Genomic DNA, 19,581 nt, shown 5'->3' on the forward strand with positions numbered 1-19,581 from the left:
ATGAGACAAAGGAGATAGGGTAGGATGGTGAAAAACGCACCCTTTAAGCAAAATCGTCAATGGCTGGCGAATGGAAGCTAAAATCAAGAAGAAAGTAATGGCGTTTGGTTCATTACCATGTTTTCTACAAAGATCGAGTGATTTAGAACTACAAAAGGATGATTTTCCATGAAAGTATTTCTAAATTGCTTCCAAAATGATAGCGGGGCAAAACGCCTGATTCATGATGCAATATGCACCACAACATTGGGACAAGACGCACGACAACAATGGCCAAAACGCACCACAACATTGGGGTAAAATGCACCCCATGGTAAACAAACCATAACCCCTGCAAGTAGATAATGCAAAGGGATGCGGTATTTCAAATTATTATTTCCTTATGTTACATCAGAAATAAGGTCTCAAAATCTCAATAGAATGTTAAACTGTGATTCATCAAGTAAAATATCTAAAAAATATACGAAACGTAAATTTGTTATTTATTTTTTGTGATATATGATGTTGAAAGCTTAATTTACAGTCGATGATTTTAACAACTGTGTCCTGTTTTGCACAAAATGTAATTTTTTTAAGGAATCAGCAGGTCAATACATGATTTTGTGATCAAGAATTATTTGTGAAACCTCCAGTTGAAAACAATCACAAACCGTTACCCGGAAAATGCATCTGAGGAAAAGTTATCGCTGTTTTTCTAAAAGTGGGCATTTTACCCCAGGGGTGCATTATGGGCTGTTCTCCCTTACTCGAAGCAGCTTCCGAACTCGCATCTCTTGAAGGCAGCACTTTCAAACGAGGAACACCAGTGACAGGATGACTGAACAAGTTCCTAAGAATCCTGAAATGGTGATGGCCGGATGGGATAGCGTCGGACGGATTTCATTGGCCGGATTGCGACATCTGGAAGGTCCCATGTAGCTAATCGGGCGCTCAGGCCGAGTAGATGGACGGCATGATACCGGCAACACGATTTCACACCACGAGGTCCACGTTAGCACTTCGCAGCCAGGCGACGACTCACCGCCCGAATCAACTCCAGGAACCGCAGTCACTGTCTTTTCGTGCTCTAAATCACTTCACATCCTGGCCATGTTGGAACTCACTCGCTCTTCGTTTTCCTAGATCTCTCCTTCCGCCGCTCATTAATTTTGAGTTCAGTGCATTGTGACTTATCACCACACCCATGAAGCAAATCCTCTCCGTTACGAATCTAGGTTGCAGTGTAGTTCAATACATGCCTCTGTAGAAAGTGCTTGGCTACTAGACGTGGTTTACGGGCAGGTTTGCCATCTTCATCCTCCTTGATGTGAAATTCCCACTTTGTCTTGATAAAAGCAGCATAGCTTGGGTGGAACACCAAATACCAGACGTCGTTCAGCTCGTCTTCCAGAGCTTGAAACCAGTTACCAGTTAGGTTCCAGGTACATCGGAGGCCAGGCAATCCAGTTCGTTGACTGTTCGATCGCAGGTTGGTTCATCAAATGCTTGAAAAGCATCTGTTGATGAACATTCTACAGCAGTAAAAATTCTCCCGGTGAAAAAATCTTTCAAATTAACGGGGATCCTGCGCTCCTGTCCACTGTGTCTCATAGTTGCTGTATCAAGGTTCGAACCAAGTTCTTGTTGCAACGGGAGCGCTTCCGGTCTCGAAAGCTGCGCAAATCGCTGCCACAAATCGTCGATTCAAGTGATTGAATAGTTACGCTTTATTTGACTTCAAAACATGGATGCAACTCTTACAGCACCCCTCAATCAACGTTGGAAGTTCAGAGATTTGAGAATGATTTGGACGAATGTCAAGCTTTGCCTCAAGTAACCGAAGACATCCTACAGATTGATCCGAATAACAACCTACACGAGATCAGTAGTTACACTAATATGAATTTGTCAGAGTTCATGGAGCCAGTCTGTGTCACCGACATATCTGACATCAAGCCTATCAGCGAAGTTAATGGAAAATCAACGTCCGAAGAAGAGCCATCGACAAGTTTTAGTCCTCAGCTGGTATCGTTCGGATTCGATTCCGACTGGGAGAATGCAACAGCATCTCGACAAACTAAGAAACTGGTGCCCAAAACTCGCGAAACGATTGATAAACTTCGGATTCAACTCAAGGTTAATGATCCATCGAAACTGGCGATTCTCTTTATTAGTTCTTGTTTGTCTTGTCCCCGTCTCGATGAGTTTCATCGTCGCCCACTGGTCACCATAGCCGGTCAAACTGCAGACGAATATAGAACCACAATACCGTTCATACTGGCGACATTGTTCTGATAAGACAACGAAACCCTACCCCCTATTCTTATCCTTCAACAATGCACCCCTCTAACCTCGGGTAAGCCGCGAGTATTTGCACAATTCCTACTAGACATAGAATTAAGAATTATGTGAATTTTGTTACAAACAAAGAACAATGGTTGTGACGAACACCGGAGGCAATGCACTACGTCCTACGTCTACCGATTGCTGAGTGAACTTTATCACCCAGACGACAACGAGCTGTAGGACAATGGCACAGCGGAAGGAAAGGTAAATTGCGATAACAAAAGATAACAACTAAATCAGCAGCAACAGTTTATTTAAAGCAGATTATCTAGCCGCTTGTTAATAAATTATATCATTCATCGTACCAGTATGGAAAACCTTCCGTCGCTAAAACGAATCCAAACCTCCTTACTGAACTGATTTCTTATTCCACAGTTTGGAAGCCTTGTAGCTTGTGACGTTGTAGAATCTGGTCAGCCCCTTGAAGGTACCGTTCAAACTTTCCGTAGAAGACTTCTTTGACGACGGCGGGGCAGCAGCATAGATGGGTTTCATTTTGATGCTGTCCTGTCGTTCCACCAACCGGCAACGAACCAAATGCTGCTCCTGTTGAGACTGCTGCTCCTGCTCTGCATCTTTTGCTACTTGCGTCTGTACCCTCGGAGGCTTTGGCATCGAATTGATCCTATTCAACGCCGGCGGTACAGCAGTATTCTTGCCCTTCAGCTGCTGGTCTTCCTCTGGGAGGTCTTGCTCGACTTGATCCCGAAGGGTGGACGAAGAGGAGGACGAACTGGACAACGACGAATGGATGGTCACCCGGTCGACTGTTTCGGCAGACTGAAGCTTGGTGGGGTCAGTAGACGACTTGCTTCCTCCGCCTCCGCGGACGATGATGTCCGCTTCCGGAACGGCTTTCAGGTTGACGTTTTCTATTTTGGTCACGGTGTAATCGATCGGCATCAGCACCAGATTGGATGGCGTTTGGCTGACTAGCGTCTGCGATTGGCTGCTGATCAGTACTAGGCTACGACGGCGACACGGTGTGACCTCGACGATTCGGATCCGGTAGTAGAGGATCTAGAAGGAGGTAAGCAGTTGTTAGAAGATCATTGGAGGATAATGTATGTAGCGTAAGGTGGGGCAAGATGGGTCAGTTGGTACGATGATTGATTTGCTTGTTGTTTGTTCGGTGATGTGCCACGTTTCCAAGGTCAAACGGCAGAGCTTGACATTCCGAGCACGAAAAGGGTACAAGTTTGCCGTGACGTCGTCTTTATGAGAGAGGCGATGGCTTCACAGCAAGAAAAATCAGAGCAGAGTCGTGAGGATGCAACGATTCAGTGGTTTGTCGATGATCGGGATGACCACAAATGCAATAGTGGTCAAGCAGTTGTAGAGGAACAACAGTCGACGTAAACTGATGGCTTCTGATAGCAGTTTTGGCGATACCGACTTCACTGGAAGCTATTGCGCTCCCCTCGCAATTTGAAGACCCACCAAGTGGGGTGGCATAGTGAAAGGAAGCGTCGGCTTCCACGCAAGTATTTGAATTTTGATAATGACATGCAGTATTCTTCCCAAAAAATACTACGTGTCCACAGGAAACTTCCAAGCACAAAGGAGCGTGCGAGCCGCAGACGTTCCAGACCGCGATGGAAAGCTAGGATCGTCAGCTGTGGCAAGATGCATTGAAGGAAGATTTGCAAAGCTTTGAAGTGCAAATGTGTTTACAAAATGTTTACAAAATGTGTATCGTCATAAAACATTTCTCGTTACCTTCTCGCGCTGGTGGCACAAATGGACGCTGGCGGTGGCACAGATGGATGCTGTGACAGCATTTCTGCAGGGCCAAGTCTGATGAAGAGATATGGTGCAACCGGAAGGGCTCGTGGTCACCAAAGCTAGCCGACTGTGGAACATGAAGCTTGATTCGGAACTCAAGCAAATTGGTATCAAGCGTTCCAGTTTCGATCCGTGTGTGTACTAAAAGTTCTGCAGCGTGTCATCATTATCGCCGTTAATGTGAATGATTTCCTGTTCTTTTCCAATCTGCCGCAGTGGGTAGAAATCGTCAAAGAGCAGTAATGAAGAAATTCCACATCAAAGATCTCGGTGAGGCAAACCATGTTCTTGGGATGAGAATTACCAGTGGAACTGGATCAACAGCGTTATATTGAGCAGTTGCTTTAACGATTCCACATGGTTGATTTCAATCCTGTAGCGACCCCAGATGATGTGAACCAACGTCTGATTAAACTCATGAACCCGAAGAATGAACAGGAGAAGCAAAAGATGCGAAACATTCTATTCCGTGAGCTCGTTGGAGGATTGCAGTTTCTGGTGCAGTGCACTCATCCTGACATCACCTATGGTGTCAACGTCGTAAGCAACTACAGTAGCAACCCCGGTGAAGCATAGTGGATAGCGGTGAAGAGAATCCTGCGTTACCAGAAAGGAACGAAATCAGTTGAAGGTGATGCGGTGTTCGAAGGATTCACCGATGCGGACTGGGGAAACGACTCCGAATTTCACCGATCGATTTTTGTTTTTCAATATGCCTGTGGATCGATATCGTGGAGCTGTAGAAGGCTACCTACTGTTTTACTTTCTACGATAGAAGCGGCCCTTTCCGCTACAACACAGGAAGCAGCGTTGTGTGTCGAGGATTCTGTAGAGAGCTATTTGATGTTGAGCAACCGGATCCCGACAATCGCAGCGCAATTTGTTTGGCGGTAAAAGAAATCGATTTTTCACCCAGAAGCAAGCACATCGATTTGAGATCGCAGTAGGCCACATTTTGTACACTTTTTGGCTTTAAATTTGTTAATTTGTGTACTGAAATTTAGTTTCAAGTGTTCATAAAGTTATCATTTAGTGATATATCGTGTTTTGCCTGTGTTGCCTTGAGTGGCTCGGTTGAATCTAACCTCCAAAATATACAAGCAGCATCAGTTCCATTGTTCGGTGTCGATTTGCATTGCCTCCCAGGATGCCGGTTCTCCGAGTTAGGATGCTACACTTTTGGCGTGTAGTTCTATTGAGAGATCGGTCCGGTTGGTGAATTAGCCCGGGAACGGGCTGGTAATATGTCCGTCGTGAGTTTTGGTGGTCAGTGGCCGGCAAGTTTTTCGCTTGAAAAAGCACTCGGCTGCTGGTCTCTCGCCGGTGTCGGAGATTGCGAGCAATATGAATGATACCTCGCTGGATACACCCAAGACTAAGCGGGTGGCAGTTGGTGGTCGCGAAGTGTTCCTGGGGAAAGCACTAGCCGCGAACCCAGATAACCATGGCAATACAAGAAAATTTGTGTTCGTTAAAGGAAGTATTACGACAAATGTGCATCACAAAATGAGATGCAAAGCTTAGAGAAAATCAAAATTACGGAACCCATGGATTGGAGAATCAAATTATCATGGTGAGACCAGTCCAAATACATTTTACAATTTAAAAAAAAACATAAACTAAATACGTGCCAGGATTGAAAAGAATATTTTCGAACCTGGAAGCGTGTATGTAATACCAATATCCATTTGATAACGGTGATGCATACATGCGAAGCTGATTGTAAGTGAAAGTAACCTCGGAATGGGCGTGACTTTTCAGACATTGTGAAATGAGTCTACAATGACCATAAATGCGACATTGTAGAGAGAGTTCTTCTATAATAACACTGCCGGCCAGTGGGGGTTAGATTGAATATATACAATATAATAATATATACACAAACAAAGAACAATGAATTATCGGTTCCGTAAAGGTAACGCAATTAAGCCTTACAAATAAACGAGGTAGATAAAAAATAAACTAGTGATTGTTCTTATTTTGAAGCAGCAATTAAATATCATGGAGCCAGTTGAAATTGAAACTTCTCTATCGTTGCCTCGAACATCATCGGATATTTTGAGCTTGCCAAAGGTTGTGAGCCAAAATACTCGTCCACGAAAGGGCTTATTGAAGGTGTCTTATGGAGTAATGTCTGTCGTTGAAATTATCAAGGAGATGGAGCAACGAGAGATGGATGAACAGAAGACTGCCAAATACCGTGAAGCTGACGAGCGCGATAAAATGATACGTGAGGCTTGAGAAGAACTTTCATTGCAAACTGACCGGATCAAGTCCACGCGGGAAAGACTTAAGCTGCTGGAAACCGAAGCAGCTACAGAGATGAAAATAAAATTGCGAAAAGAATGCTCCAGAATTAAAAAAAGCGCACCACCAACTATAACAACTCAATTGACTCAGAGCATTTTCTTTCCATACGAAATTTACTCATGGCTAATGAGTAATTGCAGTTTTTTCCCCGGTCTATTATAAAGTATGAGATCACCAGATTTTATATATTGAGGATGAAAGCTATCCCAATCACAAGGGGTAATCAACTCTGCATACTGTGCCGAAGCACATCGTAGCACAGTGATTGGCACGTTAGGGTACACGATGACCAGCATGACACACACTGAGGCAAATGGAAGTAAGAATTCCAACAGATCCACTTATTTATTTGCCTCAGTGCAGGTGCAGGCATCACTGCTTTGTGTTGACATTTTGCCAAGCGTTGCTAAGGTTTACTATTTTTTATTTCAAAATAAGGGGGAAGCCTTCTTTTTCAGTTGAATCTGTTTTGTCGATTTTACAGTGAAGTTATCCCAAATCCCAAAATGGTATTTGACGGATGTACATAGTTTCAAAATGATTTATGTTTTGGGGGGAACACAAACAAATTAGTCAGAGTCCCCATGCTGCGTATAATAGGCCTGATTACCCCTGCTTACCCCTGCTTAGGATCCGGACCGAATGCAAATTGTATAGGTAAGGAGAATTACAGAATCCTGTTCAAATTGCAGCATTGATGTATGGTGTCAACAAGAACCCGGTGCAGAACGATGCTGCTATTCAGAAGATGCGCCTGCAACCGCATCAGTTATTCCGGAGAACCACTCGGTACGATTGATGGTCCAACAATCAGTCAGCCGTACAGCTATGGACTGAACGATCTCGGAGTTTCGATTGACTGTCGAGGCTGGTGGAGTTAATGGATCCCGTATTAGCAACATTAAGAAGGATTCTGCTTGCAGAATTGTAAAGGTAACCACACCGGAGGTAACGAAGCCAATCTGTACCGCTGTATTAATCAACGCAATCGGAACCGCCAGCAGTTTCAGGGCTATAAATAAGCAATATCAAGCAAGGATGAAAAATAATAGTGAATAAAAAGCAGAGAAAAAGCGGTAACCGGTATCATGTGCCCTTATTACGGGTGTCACTTCACGGTGAAAACGAAGTGAAGTTACCACTTGTCACTCACGGTGAAGTGATTGCCCTGTGTGGGGGCGACCCCGGCGTAGTGGTTAACATCCATACCTCTCACGCCAAAGTCACGAGTTCAAATCTCACCCCCGGACAAGTCACGAATGACCCAAGAGTGTTAAAGCGACTAAGAAAAAAAAAAAAAAAAAAAAAAAAAAAAAAAGATTGCCCTGTGTATCAAATGGGAATCACTTCACCGTGAGTGATAAGTTGTCACTTCACCGTGAAGTGACATGGGTAATAAGGGCCATGATCGTGGACCAGCATTTGGATGTTGTTAGCTTAAAAGTAAAAAGTTTAGAGAGAAAGATTAAGAAGAGCAACACTAGTAAATTTTAAATTCTTTAATGAACAATCTGTTTATTTATTAGGGTGTTCAAAAGTTCAAAGACATGCAAAATCGAAGTCGTTTGACTTTCTCTTGTATAGCTCAGTTAGACGAATTCAGTACCCAACAGCGACTGCTGACACAAGGAAGCTACTGAAGGTCTGTTGCTGCTTCTACTATCGCCGGTGGGTATTTTAGTTCGAATCCTTCCTGATTTCTAGGTTGTAGCATTGCCCGAGTAGCATGATGATAATGTAGAGGCACATCTTCCACTTGCCGGTTGAGTTCTTATGATACAGGATTCGGTGAACGTATACCAGTATGACACCTGTTAAAGAACTTTCTTCTCATGGGTGAACAAAACTCAGCCATCAGTTACGCTTCTCCTTCTAGTGGAGGGGCAGAACTTCGAGGTTGGCAACGGTCAGCGTATACTGCTTAACAGTTCCCGAAGTGGCCGACGATCTAGCGCTTGTCAATCTTCTTATTCTTTTGGCATCTTTGAACCAAGAGGGATAATAGAGATGAACTAGCCTAAGGCTAAAAATCTCTTTAATAAAGTTTAAAAAAAAAACCAAGAGGGATGAAGGTTCTACAAAAAAAGGCTCACATGCGTGTAATTTGATGCTCGTTTTACTTATAAACAGGACTATGCAATATGCACACGAATAGTTTTTTTTTATCATCCGAGAGAACTTGACAAGGTAAATAAATAATATCAATAGTCATAACTGCAGGGTGGTTGCCAAACTCATAGGGTACTGAGACCGACAGCTTGATTACCACATTTTGGCACATTCGTCACACCGCTGGGCACAGCTTTTGGCACAGATAAAATACTCGGCACAGATTGAGATGTGCAGCGTTAAGTACTCCTTGCTTCCTGTTGATTCTCTGTGTAATTAAAAATGATCTGGCAATAACGTAGTAGCAATCGCGGGCGGTCAATCATGCTTATGCTCATGCTAATGAGCCATAATTGCAACACCTCAGGGTAAGACGGTCACATAACGGGGTAGACGGTCATTCAATAGATTTCGAGCAAAAATCAAATCGATCAAATCAGAGCGATCAAATCGATCAAAATAATACGTAATATCAAAATGGAAATATTCAAAATATTATTTTGCATTTACATATATTAGCTTACAAGTCTTCATGATATCCTATTTTAGTTTTAGTGAGAAAAGCATATAGCAACATAAAAAGCATGATCCGCAAAAAATCCAATGAATGGAAGTGGCCTGAATAATGAATGACTACATTCATCTGATCACTTTTAAAAGAACTTCACACAAAACCCAAATGTACACAATCCATTAATTAATTCCGAGTCAACAAATCATTAATCAACCGAATATCACTTCTACTGCGGTTGGTCCACGGCGACATAGCGCGCGATACAGATAAAAGAACATATCAGGAACAAAAAGACGAACAACAATAAACGAGAAATAGAATTCTCATTGTGGTGGCACACGCTATGGGCTTTTATTCGCCCGAATGTTAATTCTCTGCCATGCCAAACAATCAATTTTCCACTCTTTTCTGGTGCTGGATCGCGCGAAGACCCGAGGAGCAGCGTTTCTAATTGAACAATGGACTCACTTTTTTTTCTCATTCCAAGACGGCGGGGCCTAGCCGGAAAGAAGTGTGGCAAGGATGAAGCCCATTCGGGACTCCTGCCGTGACTTTATGAATGGAACCGTAAATAGCGCAACAGCGCAACAATTTCTTCACGTGGAGCGTCCGTGGTTCAATCAGCCTTGTTCGACAGATTCTACCACAGCCATCAAAGTTGTTTAACCCTTTTCAATTCAGTGGTTTGTTGTCGATGTGAGATTGTTTTACATTGTGAATTATTAATTTGGCAGAATAATACAACACAAGTCGACGATATCAGCTGGTGGTGCTCCGACAAGATGCAATTGTTTGTCAATAAACCAGTGTGAGATCGTCGATTTTTTAACGGAAAAGCTGTCCTTGTAAAGAGTTAACTAGGGGGGTAGGTTTCGACGTTTTCAGACTGCGAAAATGTAAATGCTTTTAACTGTAATCCAGTCTGTAAAATTATCACTTCTAAACTAAAGCCACATGTTGGACTGTCGGCGACAGTCACGCTTTGCTGTACGGAGAGCAGAACATGGTGTCTACACGATATGTGCAAATGTTCGAATGTGGTCTTGCATTGCTCGTGGCAAGAAGCAATAATGCATTACTATATACAACTGCATAACTTTCGTCTTCCAATAATCCATAAATCATCCATCCGAACCGCACCCTGCTGGGTCAGTTAATACCGCAGAGGAAATGCTTTCTCGGTGATATGGTCCAAGATGCAGGGAAAGAGAGTTAGAGTATGGTATGTGTTGGCTATGAAAAAGAAAATTCAGCAGATATGGTTGATTTATTTTTTGAGTGGAGAAATATACAGATTGAGTGAAGATAAAAATTCGTAGTAAGTTCGTGATAAGCATTCGGATGCATCATTTTTGAGAAACTGTTTGCAGTCTGGTCTGTCAACGCCTGTTTAATTCATAACCTAAAAATACATACCTTTACAGAAAAGAATGTAGTTCAAATCTAGATAGAGCTGAAATTAGGGCCTAACAGCTTTTGTAAACAATGACTTCTCTTGATGATTTCTAGAAATTTAAGGCTCGCTCACGCAAACCAACATCCTCACCAGGTACGGAAAGCCTTCCCCTATCCGATGGTTAGGTTGGTCTGCGTGAACGTGCCTTGAATTCCTAGAAATCATCGATAGAAAACATTGTTAACAAAAGCTGTTACGCCCTAATTCCTGCTCTATCTAGAAATCAATGCAACTCCTAGTTCGAAAGGGTGTCCACGAATCACACAAAAGTATTCACCAAAAATCAACTATTCAACCGATTATCTTGACACTTTCAAGAAATTATATTGAACATCATTTTACGCTTTACTTAAGATATTTTACAACGTTGTTTTTTCAATCAGAGTTGTTTTATCGATAACCATCGAAAACGTCTGCGTTGACGTCTTATTCTTCTTCTTGTGGTTTCATTACGTCCCTACTGGGACTTTACGCCTGCCCTCAGCATAGTGTTCTAGATGTATTTCCACTGTTGCTAATTGAAAGCTTTCTCAGCCTGCACCATTTTTGAATTAGTATAATTGTGTGGTAAGTTCAATCACTCTCTATGTTGATCTCCCTTTCCGGAATCCGAACTGCCTCTCCTGATCCGCTCCAAGAGTTTTCTGAGTGTATCGAGCAGGCATATAGGCCTGTATGATGCTGGATCCCCCGGTGATAGCTTCTAGTATCTGTATCTTCCAACCGTTAGGGAAGTGACCCTTGTACAGGTACCGTATGCGTGATAATGTTTGCACCATCGTACAAATAAGTATAATTGTGACAGTCGCGTCGTCGGATGAGCGAGAGTAGTGAGTGATCCAGCTGTGCACTGAAGATCAAACATATGGAATTCTACGCTCTGGATTAGCCACAACACCACCTTTAAACGATCAATTTTTGGCGAAATTTGTGATTGGATTCTATCGACCGGTAGCCATTGCTGTTATTCGTTTCTCGGTTTGGTTCATCCGTCGTTCATGTTCGTATAAATAGTTGGAACTCACAACGTGTTCATCTAGCCTTTCTGTTAATCACGTCAGCAAAACAAACCAATTCTATTATGGTGAAAGGCAAAACAAACTCTTCCCTTCCCCTGGGGAAAGTCAATGACGGAAATGTGCACAAACGATCGCGAGAGGACCTGGACAAAACTGAAGATCAAGTAGAAAACTTTAATGATCTTCTAGCCCGTATGCAGGACATGTTCGAGAACACCAACGCGAAAATTGATTCGTGCAAGAAGGATCTGCAAGTGGAAATTTCGACGCTACCTGGAGATGTTCAGCTGTTCAAGTCGGAGTGCACCAGTGAAATCAACAAGCTCTCTTCATCAGTTACCAAAATGCGCGCTGATGTTCGGCAGAACTACGACCGAATCCGAGCTGTTGAAAAGTGTAACGATCTGCTGCTAGCTGGTATTCCATACGCTGCAAACGAGGACGTGAATGAGATCTCAAGAAGGATTGCGGTCGCTCTTGGATATGGTGAACAAAACATGCCATTGATCTACGCTAAACGTTTGGACAGAGGACAAATCGTTATCGGTGCTACTCCTCCAATAGCACTGCAATTTGCTTTCAAGCTGGCTCGAGATGACTTTTTTCGTCGGTATTTCTCTGTGCGCAACCTATCATTGATTCACGTTGGGTTCAATGTTGATAGACGAATCTACCTCAATGAAAATCTACCAGAAGAAGCTCGGAAAATCAAAGGTAAAGCTATCAGTCTGCGACGTTCGGGAAAATTGCATGCCGTATTTACCAAGGATGGATGTGTGTTCGTCAAGCCTGCGGTGGATGCAGAGGCAGTTTTGGTGCGTTCATTGGAGGATCTGTCCGAGCTATCCTAAAAGTTATACCTTTCCTTCAAAGCTTTTGTTTCTCCTTCCAAAACATTTCCTTGATTCCATTCCTATGTATATCCGTCTCTTCTTCCTTCCTAAAAGTCAAAAGGGGATGGGGGGAATTGTTGCTGTTATCACTGTTGCTGCTTGATCTGGTTCCTGGTTGCTGCGGATACTGCTGCTGATGCTGTGCTGTTATTGTTGTTGCTGCTGTTGCTATTGATGTTTCCGTGGTTTATACTTCACTTGAACCACTTCATAGTAATCAATGGATTGAGATGTTGAAGATATCAATGAAATGTTATTCGAATGCTTACTCATTACTCTATTTAATTGTTGATTCCTGTGGGTTGGGCTGTATGACGCATTCGTGCTGGATTTCACTTCCTTTGGTTTCTCTTGATGTTGGGTAGTGATTCCAACGATGCTCCTGCAAATAGTTGTATTCCTCGTGTTGTGATGAACTGTGCTCTCAGGTCAAATAATTTAAATGTGTGTCATATTAATATCCAAAGTCTTTGTGCGCGTCAATTAAGTAAGTTTAATGAATTCAAGGAGTGCTTTTATAACAGCAAAATTGATATTATTTGTTTGAGCGAAACTTGGCTTACGGCAGATATAACTTATTCCCTTATAGCAATTGATGGTTACAACATTGTTAGAAATGATCGCAATTACAGCCGTGGTGGAGGCGTATGTGTATATTATAGAAGTTTCTTGAAAAGTAAATTACTCTCTGCTTCTGAGATATTCGTAGGAACTGGTAACATGTCTCGCACTGAATTCATGTTTGCCAAGTTTCTACTGGGAGTTTGTTATAACCCTCCTAGGACAGACTGCTCTGAAATCCTATTTGATAAATTATCTGATCTATCATTGCAGTATCAAAATGTATTACTATTGGGCGATTTCAACTCTAAGTTTAACACAACTGATAGCCGATCTGAAAAATTTAAAAGTTGTCTAGATTTTTATGGCTTAAAATGCATGAATACAATGAACACTCACTTTTTTTCAGGAGGCAGTTCGTTAATTGATTTGTTTTTAACAAATAACCCAGAATTTGTTGAAAATTTGAACCAAGTCTCTGCACCTGGATTTTCGAAACATGATATCTTATTTTCATCTATAAAAATTATCCGAACTGATGATGAATCAATCCGTACATTCCGTGACTATCGTAATTTGAACGTGTCGTCTCTTATGGCAGCTTTTGATAGGGTCAACTGGAATTTATTTTCAGTATAACTGATGCTGATTTGGCTGTAAATTTTTTAAACGAACATTTACTTAACCTGTTCAATAATTTTGTTCCAGTTTGTGTTTCAAATCCTTTAAAAAACCCTTGGTTTAGCAATGAAATTGCTCGTACAATTCTAGAGAGAAACATTGCTTATCGAATATGGATTTCTGATAGAACTCCTTCTAATCACCACCAATTTAAGCGTCTTCGGAACAGAGTTACTCATTTAATTAATACAGCAAAAGTTGAGTACATATCTGTTATTCTTACTTGCACGAATTCCAGCAAAGACTTATGGAAAAAACTGAAATATATTAACGTTGGTAAAAATCCACAACAAATCGAACAGTTTGATAAAAGTCACGATGAATCGAACAGTTTGATAAAAGTCACGATGAAATCAATGAATATTTCAGTTCTAATTTTACTATTGTCCATGAATTACCCCCTATTCTATTAAAAAATGAACATGGTTTTCAGTTCTCACCAATTTCTGATAATGACATTATTATAGCCGTAAATTCCATAAAATCTAACGCAGTTGGGTTAGATGAAATTCCATTGAAATTTATAAAGCTTATATTTCCCAATATTTGTTCAATTTTATGTCATATATTTAACCTGATTATATCCTCTTCCAAATTTCCACAAGCTTGGAAATCGTCCAAAGAAAGAAATTTTAATTTGTCTAATTTAAGGCCAATAAGTATTTTATGTGCCTTATCGAAGGTATTTGAAAGAATATTAAAAAACCAAATCCAAAGCCATATTGAAAGATACAATCTCATGCACCAGTTTCAATCTGGTTTTCGCCGTGGGCACAGTACAACTTCTGCCTTTCTGAAAGTGCACGATGATATTCATTCGGTCATTGATAAGAAAGGTGTAGCTTTTTTATTACTTATCGATTTCTCAAAAGCATTCGATAGAGTGTCACACACCAAGCTTTTAAAAAAGTTATCTTCTTAATTTTCGTTTGCTCGTTCAGCTGTTAGTTTGATTCATTCATACCTTTCAAAGCGAACGCAAGCTGTTTTTGTGAATGGGACGTACTCCAAACAACTTCCTATTCTGTCTGGCGTACCTCAAGGTTCAATTTTGGGTCTTCTGTTGTTTTCTTGTTTCATCAACGATCTACCATCCGTTTTAAAGCACTGTAAGATTCATATGTTCACTGATGATGTACAACTTTACTTAGCCTTGGAAGGCGTACCTATGTCCAGGCATGGAAAATCATTTACATTCATTTAATGCATTCATTTACATTCATTTGCCTCTAACTTTTCTCATTAACAGCAGTCCGCAAAATGATGTAAGGAGCTTTTGTAGGTTTTGTTATTAACTACAACTTTTGCCCATAACTCAAATCTGTATCTCTTATGCATCAAGAACTATAGCGGGCAGAACTTATTACTGTTTTTCAGTGAATGTAAAATACATTCACTGAAAAACAGTAGTGGCTTCTGTTCGCTCTGGTTCGTCATGAAGAAGAGATACGGATTTAAGTTGTTGACAAAAGTTGTAGCTAATAACAAAACCTACAAAAACTCCATATATTATTTTGTGGAATTCTGTTGATGCAAAAAGTTAGGGACAAATGAATGTAAATGAATGCAAATGATTTTCCATGCCTGCCTATGTCAGTTATGTCTGAATTTATAAATTTTGATTTGTACCATATTTATCGCGCCCAATCTAGGATTTATCATCCAAAATAACCTTGAATGGGATAGTCACATTAATAGCCAGTGCAGTAAGGTTTTTGCTGGCTTACGACTTTTAAGACTTTCATCCAGCATGCTATCTACTCCTGCAAAACTGCAACTATTTAAGTCATTGCTCCTCCCTCATTTCATGTATGGTGATGTATTTCTATTAAATGCATCTGCGCGAGCAATTGATAGACTTAGAATTGCGTTAAATTGTTGTGTTCGATATGTTTACAATTTATCAAGATTTTCTCGAGAGGCTGTCCTTTCTATGAATTTATAAAATTGCGATCATGCTTAACAGTGTTTAAAATCATAAATTTCCGTTCCCTTTCATATTTGTTTCAAAAACTTACTGCTTTCCAGAGTAATCGTAATAGAAACTTTGTGATACCGCGATACAATTCTTCACATTACGCCAATACTTTGTTTGTCAGGGGCGTTGGGTTTTGGGATCAATTGCCTATCGAAATCAAGAATATCAATAGTGTGGGTGAATTTCAGCGGGAGTGTGTTAGATGGTTTAACAGGAGGAATCAACAAAATTAATAGGACTTTGAATTAGGTTAAAAATTGCAAGTAGTGTAAGCAAACTGATGAATTCGATGAACTTTAACTAAGTGAAGCACCTAAAAAGGAGAATTCCTTACGCTACAATGATTTGTTTCAATAAATAAAAAAAAAAAAATAAAATAAGGTTCCCGTTTAACCTGTGCATACAATGCCTTGGTTTTCTTTGCATGCATGTAACCTATAGTTCATACCGTAGTATCAACAATCAGCTGTGTATAAAAGAAAATGATTTACTTAGTTTGACAGTTGCACCATGACGAAGTGGCAGCGTATTCGTGATTTGATTTCAATCGCCGTGGGAGTGTTCCGGTGAACCGTCAAAAGGGTTTTAGACCGAGAAAAGAAAGGAAAACTATCCGCGCAGGTGATCACAGGTCGTCCGAGGTCAGCTCGGGTTCCGAGGGTTATCACTGCTATCAAAAGGAAGATTCGGGTGAATCCAGTGCGTTCAATAAGGAAAATAGCAAAGGAACACGGGATCAGTGACTTTACGGCACGGAAGATCGTAAAGGAAGATTGTGCCATACCTCGAACCGCACTCAGAAGTGGTTGCAGGAACATCTTCCGTACTGGGCGAAGGATATGTGGCCGCCATCCAGCACCGATCTTAATCCCCTGGATTACTCAATATGGCGCGTCATGAAGGCCAAGGCCTGTTCTAAACGCCACCCGAGTACAGCAAGCCTCAGACAAACATTGACCCGTACCTGAAGAGAAATGGATCCAGACTACATTATTAGAACCTGCCGTGCATTCCGGAACCGTGTGGAGGCCGTAATTGCAGCAAGTGGAAACTCGATCGATGATTAACATAGTTTAAGACTCTGAGAAACATCCCCCCTTTAAATAAATAAAAAAAAACTCGAAAACGAAATTTTTGAGATTTTTTTAAATTTTGACATTGCTCAATGGTGCAAACATTATCATGCATACGGTATTTCTCCAGGACCATCCTGAACATGTCTAGGGACGCCTGAATTGCGTTGGGTATTCCATCCGGACCACGAGCTTTCACCACTGCTACGAGTTCCTCGTTGGTGGTTTCGGCGTTATCTCCCTCTTCCTATTCGTACGGTGTAAGTGGCCAGGTCCTTCAACGATGATGCTTCATCTCTCGTTTAAGTGCGGGCCTGGACACATGGAACACTCCTCTACGTTCCTCTCTGTCTACTTCTGCTAAACACGTCTTCTGGCTCTGAGACAACTAGCGCGGAGGGTGCTATGTGCCTCATTCCACCCGTAAGCTGGACGCTGTCTGTTATGTGCTCCAGTTTCCGCTATCGCTTAAATGTCAACTCGTCCGCGTTTAGATCCGTGGGGCTGCTGTCCACACAGAGTGCTTTAACGAAAAGATCCTTATCGAAAGCCTTCGTCTTCCACTTCCGGTCGCAAGTTCTCGTATTCCGTTGGCCGATGTCATATCCGATCTCCTGATACGTTGTTATGGGTATTATGGTGGGTCACCGTTTGTAAGTTACGGCTTACCTGCCAGCCTGGTGCTGGCCCGATTTACCCCGGCTGGGCGGCTACGAGCAGGGTACTCCCCCCAAAGACGTTCGGATTTGGGTGAAAGTAATAGAAAAGAGAAAGAAAAAAAGTAAATTAAGGACGTCTATTCTACTCTACCCTTCCCTTTCTTTTTTCTTTTTTTTTTACTTTGGTTTGTTTTCCGTCGATCTTGTTTTCCGTGCTGAGCACCAATGCTACCGACGCGCCAGGAAGGCAGCTCCCACACCTGGACCCTCCCACACCTGGACCTATCAACTTCATCCGTTCCGTGATCAGAGATGTTATGCCTCAGGACATCCCGGCGGCACCGACTGGGATTGAACCCAGGCCTGCTGGGGTGAGATGTAATCACGCTTACCACTACACCACCGGCGCCGTTCTTCCCTTTCTCCTCGCTGATTCTCGGTGACACATGGTGGGGCCCTTCAACGACGGCGGCGGCGGTTGTTGTTCACGTCGGCTCCAGACACGGTCTGTGCCGAGCGTTTTCTCCTTCACTTCTACCTGCGTAGCAGCGGTCCTTTGCTTTTAGCGGGTTGGGGGGAGGGGTATGAGCAAGGCTCCTTTATCGGAAACCCAGTTTTTTGCATTTGCATTCCTAGGGACCACGATTATGCTTAAACCATGCAACATGTTCATGTTCAAACATAGTCCAGGAAGTACCTAACAACTTTTCTGAAGGTGCCAGAATGTATCTAAAAAAAAGTTATAGCCGTTCAAATATTTATGGTTTAAAAATCACTTTTTCTGCCAACACTGCCGGTCAGATAGTAAGTTCGGAGTATCTCATCGCATTGACTTTGTCTGTTCAGATGAATTATTGAATTATACAAAAACAATCCATCTATCTCATATACGAAGCTCCCTTCACTCATATCAATCGAAGTAAAGATGCAAACTGATATAACGTCGGAATTTCTTATCACATTAACTCTTGAAATACACTGATAGTTTATCCACAAGTTTCAAGTAAAAAGCAACTTGGAGAACTTCCTTCACAGACGAAATCACGTTTTGACGTAAAATCGGTTTCATTGGACCGATACGGTACATCAAAATCAGATCGCAAAAACTTCAAATTGAGCCTCTTTTTCTTATCCATTTTGAAAGATAAATCTTTACTGTGCAGATCATTTTCGCTCTTTGGGCTAAGCCCATAGCCTACTTAGGCTGTGAACCATTTGCCGAGTTAAATTTAACTCGTAGTTAAAAGTGACATTTCGAAAGTTATTTCTTATGTTCGAAAATCCCCGTGCTGTCGATCGACCGGTTTTCGAGCCATGGTCGTCAAAATTTAACTTCTTGTCTGTCAGAAATAACCATGCTCGGATAGCAGGGTTAATCGATTACTTTCCATCTGTCAAATTTTAACCAAAAGTTAAAAAAAATTCGCCAAATGGTTCAGAGCCTTAGGCTATGTTCCATTTGGCACATCGAAAATGAATTATAATGTTCGAAAATCGTTCTGTTGTTGATCATCCGATTTCCAAGGAGGTGTTTGTCAAAATTGATTCCCGGTGTGTCAGAAATAAGTCTGGTAAAATAGCAGGTTTATTTAAGTTCCATCTGTTAAACTTAAATGAAAATTCACCAAATGGAAAACCTCCTAACTAAAAGACTTTCGTTAGTTTGGCTGAGCTGACAAAGCATAAGATTTGTTGAGGAATACACCGATTGTTTATTATAATCAATATCGTTTTAGAGACTATCCAAATTGTTTATCCATGATCCCTTCGAAAAGGAATCAGCACTGTCAGAAATGAAGTTTTTTTTTTTGTTGCGAGTAGATGAACCAATGGAAGCAGTGGTTCAACCATAGAGGTAACTCTAAGACCACTGGGTCCCGAAGAAAATCATTATTATTTTTGGCTCACTCAGTACCAGAACAACGGTCCCAAGCAGTCCCAAGCTATTTCACTCACCCCTGCATGTTCTGCATGAATCCACACACCCCTGATGTTATCTGTCAAACTTTCATAGCGAATCAAAACAAACATAGTGTAGTAATAGAATTTCAACTAGAATAGGGTACGTTAATCGTTTGCTTGGGACCAATAGGCTACTAAAGTGGTGAGCCAATTTAAAATCGTTAGTTTCGTATTGATTGTTGGTTCAACTCCCCCAATAAAAAAAATAAGTTTGATTAAGGCGGGCTACAGTCCAACTAAAACGTAGCCAACTTAA

This window comes from Ochlerotatus camptorhynchus, unplaced genomic scaffold, assembly GCF_037179485.1.
Source record: "Ochlerotatus camptorhynchus isolate MF236.1 unplaced genomic scaffold, CSIRO-AGI_Acam_v1.1 ptg000404l, whole genome shotgun sequence".
In the NCBI taxonomy this organism is placed as follows: domain Eukaryota; kingdom Metazoa; phylum Arthropoda; class Insecta; order Diptera; family Culicidae; genus Ochlerotatus; species Ochlerotatus camptorhynchus.